Source organism: Thamnophis sirtalis, unplaced genomic scaffold, assembly GCF_051295495.1.
Source record: "Thamnophis sirtalis isolate CommonGarterSnake01/CBP01778 unplaced genomic scaffold, rThaSir2_p1.2 scaffold_14, whole genome shotgun sequence".
NCBI classification, from domain to species: domain Eukaryota; kingdom Metazoa; phylum Chordata; class Lepidosauria; order Squamata; family Natricidae; genus Thamnophis; species Thamnophis sirtalis.
In genome coordinates this window covers 17466859-17475363 of record NW_028261394.1, presented here as the reverse complement: position 1 = coordinate 17475363, position 8505 = coordinate 17466859, and the positions used below count along the sequence as shown (strand labels likewise).

Sequence of the window (8505 nt, the reverse complement as noted above, 5' to 3'; positions counted from 1 at the left end):
GAGCCAATGGGGTATGGCAGCGTTATTTAACCAAAGCTGGTCTTAGTGGAAATGGGTTGATGCAGTTCATTATCCAAAGGCTGCGGACTTGATATGCCGGAATGCTTCATATTTTCAGGAAAAGATGGGTTTGCAGGACTCTTAAGAAAGAACCACAAATGCCCAGATAATTAGAGGAGAAGGTTCTGGAAATGTTTTTAGGACAATGTTGGGGCTGGGTATGGAAAGGTCTGGACAAAGGGTGTGCAGATATGAGAAGTGTTCCTTGAGCTCTCCTCTCCTCAATATCTGAGGGGCTGCGACAAAGAAGCGGGGGTCAACCTATTCTCCAAAGCACCAAAGCTCTCCTCTCCTCCCCTCCCCTCCCCTCCCCTCCCCTCCCCTCATCCCCTCCCCTCTTCAATATTTGAGGGACTGCCACAAAGAAGAGGGGGTCAACCTATTGTCCAAAGCATTAAAACTTCTCCCCTCCTAGGGAGAAAAGAAAGGGAAAATAAAGTGGTGTTACAACAGGAGGAAGGGATGGTAAACAAAGCAACCCAAACTGTATATTATAACCTATTAAATGAAATAATAAATGTATAAGAATGATAAACGTTAAAACACCTGTAACTAAACGACATGCTGTATGTGATGATGGGTTTTTTTGTGTGTTTTTTTGTTTTTGTTTTTGCTTTTTTAAATTGTTGTGTGTATGTGTTGTCTATGTAATAAAAAATAATTATATATATATATATATAAAAAACCTCCTCCCCTCCTCTCCTCTCTTCAATATCTGAGGGGCTTCCACAAAGAAGAGGGAGTCAACCAAAGCTCTGCTCTTCTCTTCTCTTCTCTTCTCTTCTCTTCTCTTCTCTTCTCTTCTCTTCTCTTCTCTTCTCTTCTCTTCTCTTCTCTTCCCTTCCCTTCCCTTCCCTTCCCTTCTCTTTTTTGAGAAATTCTCCTGAATTCTTCCAGTTTTCATTCAATAATTTATTGCATTTCACTATCAATGTAATGATTGCTTTTTTAAAATTCATTTTGTTTAAAAAATTCAATATGAACTTCTTAAAATAGAACTTTAATGACCTCATTAATCTCAGCATTTGGGATTTCCCATCAAATCCATCATTTTATCCATGAAACATAGTGACTTAGGAAAAGTTTGCATGCATTTTGTGTGTCCACAATGGAAAATAGTCATGCTATAGGATTTTTCTGGATTTAGCCTTTTCTTTGAGCCCATAACAATAAAATAAAAATATAAAAAGATAGACAATAGGATGCTTAGAATAACTCATTGGCACTGAAGAAAACTGAATCAATATCTAAATATTTGCAGATATCTACTGAAATTGTTTCAACTTGTCATGAGGGAGAAGGAAGTAATTTTTTGTATGTTTTTTTCCTTTCTCTCTCCATATTTGCCCCCCTTTTTTTCTCTGCATTTTTTTTCTTAGTTTGTATTAGTTTTTTTTCTTTGCTTTTTTAATCATTAACAAAATTATTATTAAAAAAGTAATTTGCAGAATTAGGGGATGTGGTGACTCTGTGGCTAAGACACTGAGCTTGTCGATCAGAAAGGTTGGCAGTTTGGCAGTTTGAATCCCTAACGCCGCGTAATGGAGTGAGCTCCCGTGACTTGTCCCAGCTTCTGCCAACCTAGCAGTTTGAAAGCACGTAAAAATGCAAGTAGAAAAATAGGAACCACCTTTGGTGGGATGGTAATAGTGTTCCATGTGCCTTCGGCATTTAGTCATGCTGGCCACATGATCACAGATAAGTTTTCAGATAGTGCTGGCTCTTTGGCTTTGAAACGGAGGTGAGCACCACCCCCTAGAGTTGGGAATGACTAGCACAGATGTGCGAGGGGAACATTTACCTTTAATTTGCAGGATAGCAAGTAATTTTCTTACCCTTAAAAATAATTAAATAGCTACCTGTTGTGACTCAGCAGAAGCTTGCTGTGAGTTGCGCTGGGATGCAGGAATAATGAGCAGCTGTTGCTCGTTAGGGTCGTCTTCTGCAGATTAAAGATGGATGGTGCCATGCCTTCATGGCAGAAGTCAACGTTCGTGGTTTGTGGTTCGTCGTGTGTGGTTCATCGTTTCGAGATTCAAAGAGGCACTTGGATAAGTGATTTGCTTTCTGTAAACCTGATTCAAAGAGGCACTTGGATAAGTGATTTGCTTTCTGTAAACCTGGTTTGCTGTAAGAGCTTTTTGTGTTTGCTTTTGCTGTGTAACTTTTTGCCAGAGACTTTATCTACGTTTATTTTTGGGCTCGCAGCCAACTTGAGCCAGGACTGATAAAGATATTTCCTTTGAAGTTCTGTATGACTGTCATTTGTGAATAGCGAAGAGCGGGGTCAGAACAGTTTGACTTCTGCCCGGACAAACCTCCATTAATTAATTAATTAATTAATTAATTATGGAGCAATTAGAGGCTGAAAATAGGCAACTGGCCCAACAGAAAGCGGTATTGGCGGACCAAATTGCTTAGCTGCAGAGAGCTGCAAAAAAACCCCAGCCAAGGAGGAAGTGCCCAGTAGCCATGCCAGATAAATATGATGGGAGTCAGGCCATGTTTGCCGCGTTTCTGGGACAATGCCAGCTGTTCCTGAGTTTGAGAGCGGAGGACTTTCCCACTGACCGGACAAAGGTGGGATTTATTATCAGTTTGCTCTCAGGCACAGCTGCCCGTTGGGCTACCCCCTTGTTAACTCAGCCGAGCCCTTTGTTAGATTACTTCCAGGGTTTTTGTCAATACTTTAAACGGATGTTTGAAGATCCTATTAAGGGGGAAACATCAGCTAGAAGTCTGAAATCACTGCAGCAGGGGAGTGGTTCATTGCAAGACTATGTTAGTGAATTCAGGCTGCGTAGCCAGGATTCAACATGGAATGAACCAGCTCTGATGGACACATTCCAAGATGGATTGCCTGAGGCCTTGCAGGATGAACTGGCAAGGGTGGACAGGCCACCAACGTTTGATATGTTGGTCCACTTGTGCCTCCGGATAGACGCCTGGCTGCAGAGGCGAAGGCCTCGCCATGCATTCCAGGAGACCACCAGCATGTTGGTTCAGCAAGAGACTGCAGTGGACTGGGAGGAACCCATGGAGTTGGGTGCTGTCAGACCTCGAGTGTCACGGACAGAGATGGACAGACGACATGCTGAGGAATTGTGCTTCTACTGTGGGGAGCTTGGACACCTGGCGGGGAGTTGCCCCAAGAAGAACAGAAGGGTTGTGCGGACTGCGGCCGTCCCTCAGCAACGAACTATCGTGTCGGACAACCAGCATGTTTGTGCGGCCGTGATACCCTGTTCGCACAAGGTAGCGTGAATTCGGGGGGGGGGGGAATCCCAAGGCGGATGCCCTGCCTAGTAAAGCGGAGAACTCTGACCCTGCGAACTCGCTTCCACCTCGGACTGTTCTACCCGTTGCATCCTGCACTGCCGTTTGTCATCCCGTGAGCATACAGTCTCTGATATGGGATGCGCAGCGGGGTGATGACTGGGTGGAGTGATGAAAGGCAGAAGTAGGGCCGGTTTCCCCATGGACTTTGGAAGGGGATCTTTTGAAGTATCGGGGCCGGCTCTATGTTCCCGCAGGGCACATCCGTAGATGGGTGCTTTCGCAGGTTCATGGCGCTTCTGCATTGAGACATTGGGGATTTTTCCGGACATTGTGTCTGGCCTCCCATCAATTTTGTGGCCCCATTTGAGAAATGACATGTGGAGGTGCATGGAGTCATGTGTCCAGTGCCAATAGGCCAGGTCTGCGAGGAGGGCTTCGCCAAGATTCCAGCCTTTGTCAACCCCGGTCCCCGCAGCACTGGACTTTGTTTCTAGGATACCGGCGGGGTACCAGTGTCTGGGACTGTGTTCCATGGGGGCCGTCACCAACCCTTCCAGGCCTCATTTCGAGTGGTGGAACCGGGGGATGGGCTCTCAGTTGGGGGATAGTGTGGTGGCCTGGCAGGAGTCAGTAGAGCTGCCGCCAGACTCTGACAGTACGGGGGCTGGTGGGTCGGCCTTGGAGAGGGTGGAGGACCCTGGACAGGGTGTTAGGGCTCGGCTGAAGCTGTTAAAGCTGCCGTCAAACTCTGATAATAGGGGGGCTGGTGGGTCAGCTTGGAGGGGGTGGAGGACCCTGGACGGGGTGTCGACGCCGTGAAGGGTGGAAGGAGACATGGTAGCCACCAGATACCTGGGGAGTTTTGGCTCAAGGGGACTATTCCTGCAAATATTTGGGAATCATGAAAGAGGCGCCACAGGAAATGAGTGCGGGCCATCTTATGGACAACCCATTTCAACCGCCTCCAGACCGTCAGACCCAGGGAAAGGGCCCTGCGGTGGGGGATAGTGTTGTGACTCAGCAGAAGCTTGCTGTGAGTTGCGTGGGGATGCAGGAATAATGAGCAGCTGTTGCTCGTTAGGGTCGTCTTCTGCAGATAAAAGACAGATGGTGCCATGCCTTCATGGCAGAAGTCAACGTTCGTGGTTCGTCATTCGTCATGTGTGGTTCATCATTTCGAGATTCAAAGAGGCACTTGGATAAGTGATTTGCTTTCTGTAAACCCAATTCAAAGAGGCACTTGGATAAATGATTTGCTTTCTGTAAACCTGGTTTGCTGTAAGAGCTTTTTGTGTTTGCTTTTGCTGTGTAACCTTTTGCCAGAGACTTTATCTATGTTTATTTTTGGGCTTGCAGCCAACTTGAGCCAGGACTGATAAAGATATTTCCTTTGAAGTTCTGTCTGACTGTTATTTGTGAACGAGCGAAGAGGGGGGGTCAGAACAGCTACCTATCTAATACCAAGAAGCAATTGCTACCAGTCATATTTTGTCATGACTGGTAGGAGTCAACCTTGAGCCTGGTGAGATATAGACAGACTCTGCCTACTGATAATAGCAATAGCACTTAGACTTATATACCGTTTCCTGGTGCTTTTATAGCCCTCTTTAAGCAGTTTACAGCCTATTGCCCCCAAACAATCTGGGTCCTCATTTAACCTACCTCGAAAGGATGGAAGGCTGAATCAACCTTGAGCATAAAGCAATCCTATCACATCTTGTGATCTGGATCAGGGGTCTCTAACCTTGGCAACTTTAAGAATTGTGGACTTCAACTCCCAGAGTTCCGCTGACTGAAGAATTCTGGGAGTTGAAGTCCACAAGTCTTAAAAGTTGTCAAAGTGGGAGACCCCTGATCTGGATGCTTTCCCTTTGTTGATGCACTAACATGAATGACAAGTCATGGCTTAGTTCTAAAAAGAAAGTTGCCAAGCAACTTTCATGGCTTAAAATGATGGTCCCTTTCTTACAATCTACTGAGAAAATGCACAACACTCAAACCAATTCTTGTGTGTTGTGTTTACTTAGACATCAACTCTTGACCTAATCCACTCAATTGATGGATTTGTTGTTAGGCTATAAATCAGGAAAGAAGTAAGTACATACAAATATATTTGTGTGTTTGTATATATGTATGTGTACACACGTACCAGAGGTTGTATTCAACCAGTTCTGACCAGTTTTGGAGAACCAGTAGCAGCAGCTTCCCGCTACCCCCTTTGAACGCTGTCAGCTCTCCCCGCCCCTGTGGTCATCTCCTCGTTCCATCTCCCCGTGATGTCATCCTGTTTGGTCGATGCCACACTCTCCTCTATGCTATACTGCAACAGAACTTTATTCCCTTCGGGAACTCCCCCTTTCTCGGGGATGGCCTTCTTGCCTATCAAGACGCTTCCTTAATGACGGATCTTGGGATCCCGAGAGGTGGCATGCGAAGAAGAGACTTCTTTTTTACAGGGGTTTTTAAATCAAATTTTAAAGGGGAGGGTGGGGGGGGTTGATACGGATTGCTCAGACAGGCTTGGGGGGGAAGTCTGCCAGGACACAGGCCAGAGCTAACTAATGGCCGCGGGTCGGGAATGCTGGGAAGGGTTGGGATTCTGGGTGACACATTAAGCCATTCCATTGGGGGGGGGGGTCACCATCTCTACTGTTTGTGGGAGAGGCAGATATGGGGAGGGGGCGAGGGCCAAATTATGTTCCGGGGATGCGGGTCCGCTGTTTAAGAGTGATCGTGCATTCCGAACCGCATCACCCTTCTCACACCCCTGGGTGCTCGGGATTACAGGACCCTAGTCTCTGGCTGGTGTCACTTAACGCCAGGTCCGTGGTACATAAGGTTTCCCTCAATTACGACCTCATACAAGAAGGTAGAGAGGACCTGACATGCATTACGGGGACCTGGTTGGGCCATGAGGAGGGTGTTCCCCTTAGTGAATTATGTCCACCAGGCCTCTGGACGTTTCACCAGCCGAGAGCCCAGGGCAGGGGTGTGGGGGCGGTCATTATTAGGGAAAGTCTCAGACCTCAGGAGGTCACTGTGCCTCAGATAGGTGGGTGTGAGTCCCTTTTTGTGAAATGGGGCCTTGGAGTTCAGGTGGGCCTTTTTGTTACATACCTGTCTCCCTGCTACGTTTCATTGGCCCTGCCGGAGCTGCTGGATGTGTTAGCTGGATTGGTGGTTGATTTTCCCAGGCTTATGATCCTGGGGGATTTCAATCTGCCTTCCATTGGCGAGACATCCAAGTCAGCTCGGGAGTTCATGGCTTCCATGACGGCTATGGACCTAACTCAGTTAATTCAAGACCCCACTCATAATGGGGGACACACGCTCGACCTGATTTTTGTCTCTGGACAGTGGATGGATGATCTAGATTTAGGGGATATTTCTATCCAACCCTTGTCATAGTCGGATCATTTCCTCATCAGGCTTGACTTCCATACTGCTACCCCTCACCTCAGGGAGGCGGAACCAACTAGATGGTTCCGCCCCAGGGGCCTGATGGACCCTGAAAGGTTCCTGATGGAGCTTGGGACTTTTCCTGAATCCCTTGCTCACAACTCAACTGAAGCCCTAGTGGAAGCCTGGGATAGGGCGGCCACTGGGCTTTGGATCGTGTTGTACCTTTGCGGCCTCTGACTTGGTGTCAATCCCGGGTAGCTCCCTGGTTTACTGAGGAGCTCTGGGAGATGAAACACCAGAAAAGACACCTAGAGAGTGGTTGGAGGGCCAGTCGTCTGAATCTGATCGAACACTAGTAAGAATTCATATATAAAAGTGGCAAAATGGCAACATCCACAGATAACTGCCCAGCCGCCCTGTTTAGGGTGACCCGCTCCTTACTTAACCAAGGAGCTGGGAAAGACCTCTGGCAGGTAGAGCTGAAGAATTTGTTCAGTATCTGCAGGACAAAATCGCTCAGATCCGGACAGGCTTGGACTCTGACTGGGTAGATTCGGGCGAGTCAACGGGGATGAATCTTGTGGAGACCATTTGGGATGAGTTTGATCCTGTGACCCCTGAGGGCATGGACAGGATTATGGGGAGACTCAGTGCTGCCACTTGTGTGCTGGACCTGTGTCCCTGTTGGTTAGTCTCAGCTTCCTGGGAGGTGACACGAGGCTGGCTCCAGGTGATTACCAATGCTTCATTGAGAGAGGGATTCTTTCCCACCGCCTTGAAGGAGGCGGTGGTGAGACCCCTCCTTAAGAAGCCTTCCCTGGACCCAGTTTCTTTAGCCAACTATCGTCCGGTCTCCAACCTTCACTTTGTAGCGAAGGTTGTTGAGAGTGCGGTAGCACGTCAGCTTCCCCAATTTATGGATGAAGCTGTCTACCTGGATCCGTTTCAGTCGGGTTTCAGGCCCGGATACAGCATGGAGACCGCATTGGTCACGTTGGTCTATGATCTCTGGTGGGCCCGGGACAGGGGCTGCTCCTCTGTCCTGGTCAGACCTCTCAGCGGCTTTCGATACATCAACCATGGTATCCTACTGTGACGACTCGGGGGGTTGGGAGTGGGGAGCACCGTTTTATGTTGGTTCTCCTCCTACCTGTCGGATCGGTCGCAGTTTGTGTTGACTGGAGGGCAGGGATCGACCCCGAGGCGCGCCACTTGTGGGGTGCACCAGGGGTCGGTTCTCTCACCCCTCCTGTTCAACATATATATGAAACCACTGGGTGAGATCATCTGTGGTTTTGGGGTATGGTATCATCAATATGCTGATGATACCCAACTTTCCATCTCTACCCCAAACTATCCAAATGATGCCCTTGATGTGATGTCCCGATGCCTGGAGGCTGTGCGGATCTGGATGGGGAGGAACAGGCTCAAGCTCAATCCCTCCAAGACTGAGTGGCTGTGTTTTCCGTCATCCCGATTTGTGCATCTTGTTCCATCTTTGATGATAGGGGGAGAAATTTTAGCCCCCTCAGAGAGGGCCTGCAATCTAGGTGTCCTCCTGGATACATGGCTTAGTTTAGAAGAACACCTGACGGCCGTGACCAGGGCGGGGGGGGGGCGCTTTTACCAGGTTCGCCTGGTACGTCAGTTGTGCCCCTTCCTGGATCGGGATGCTCTGTGCACAGTCACTCATGCCCTCGTCCTTTCTCGCCTGGACTACTGTAACGCTCTCTGCATGGGGCTGCCCTTGAAGAGCACCCGGAG

General features: G+C 48.3%; 1 pseudogene; it reads left to right on the top strand.

Annotated features, from left to right (window-relative positions):
• The first annotated feature begins 6009 nt into the window (after window positions 1–6009).
• LOC148042718 (uncharacterized) lies at window positions 6010–6978 on the top strand (annotated as a pseudogene).
• Window positions 6979–8505: the final 1527 nt, after the last annotated feature.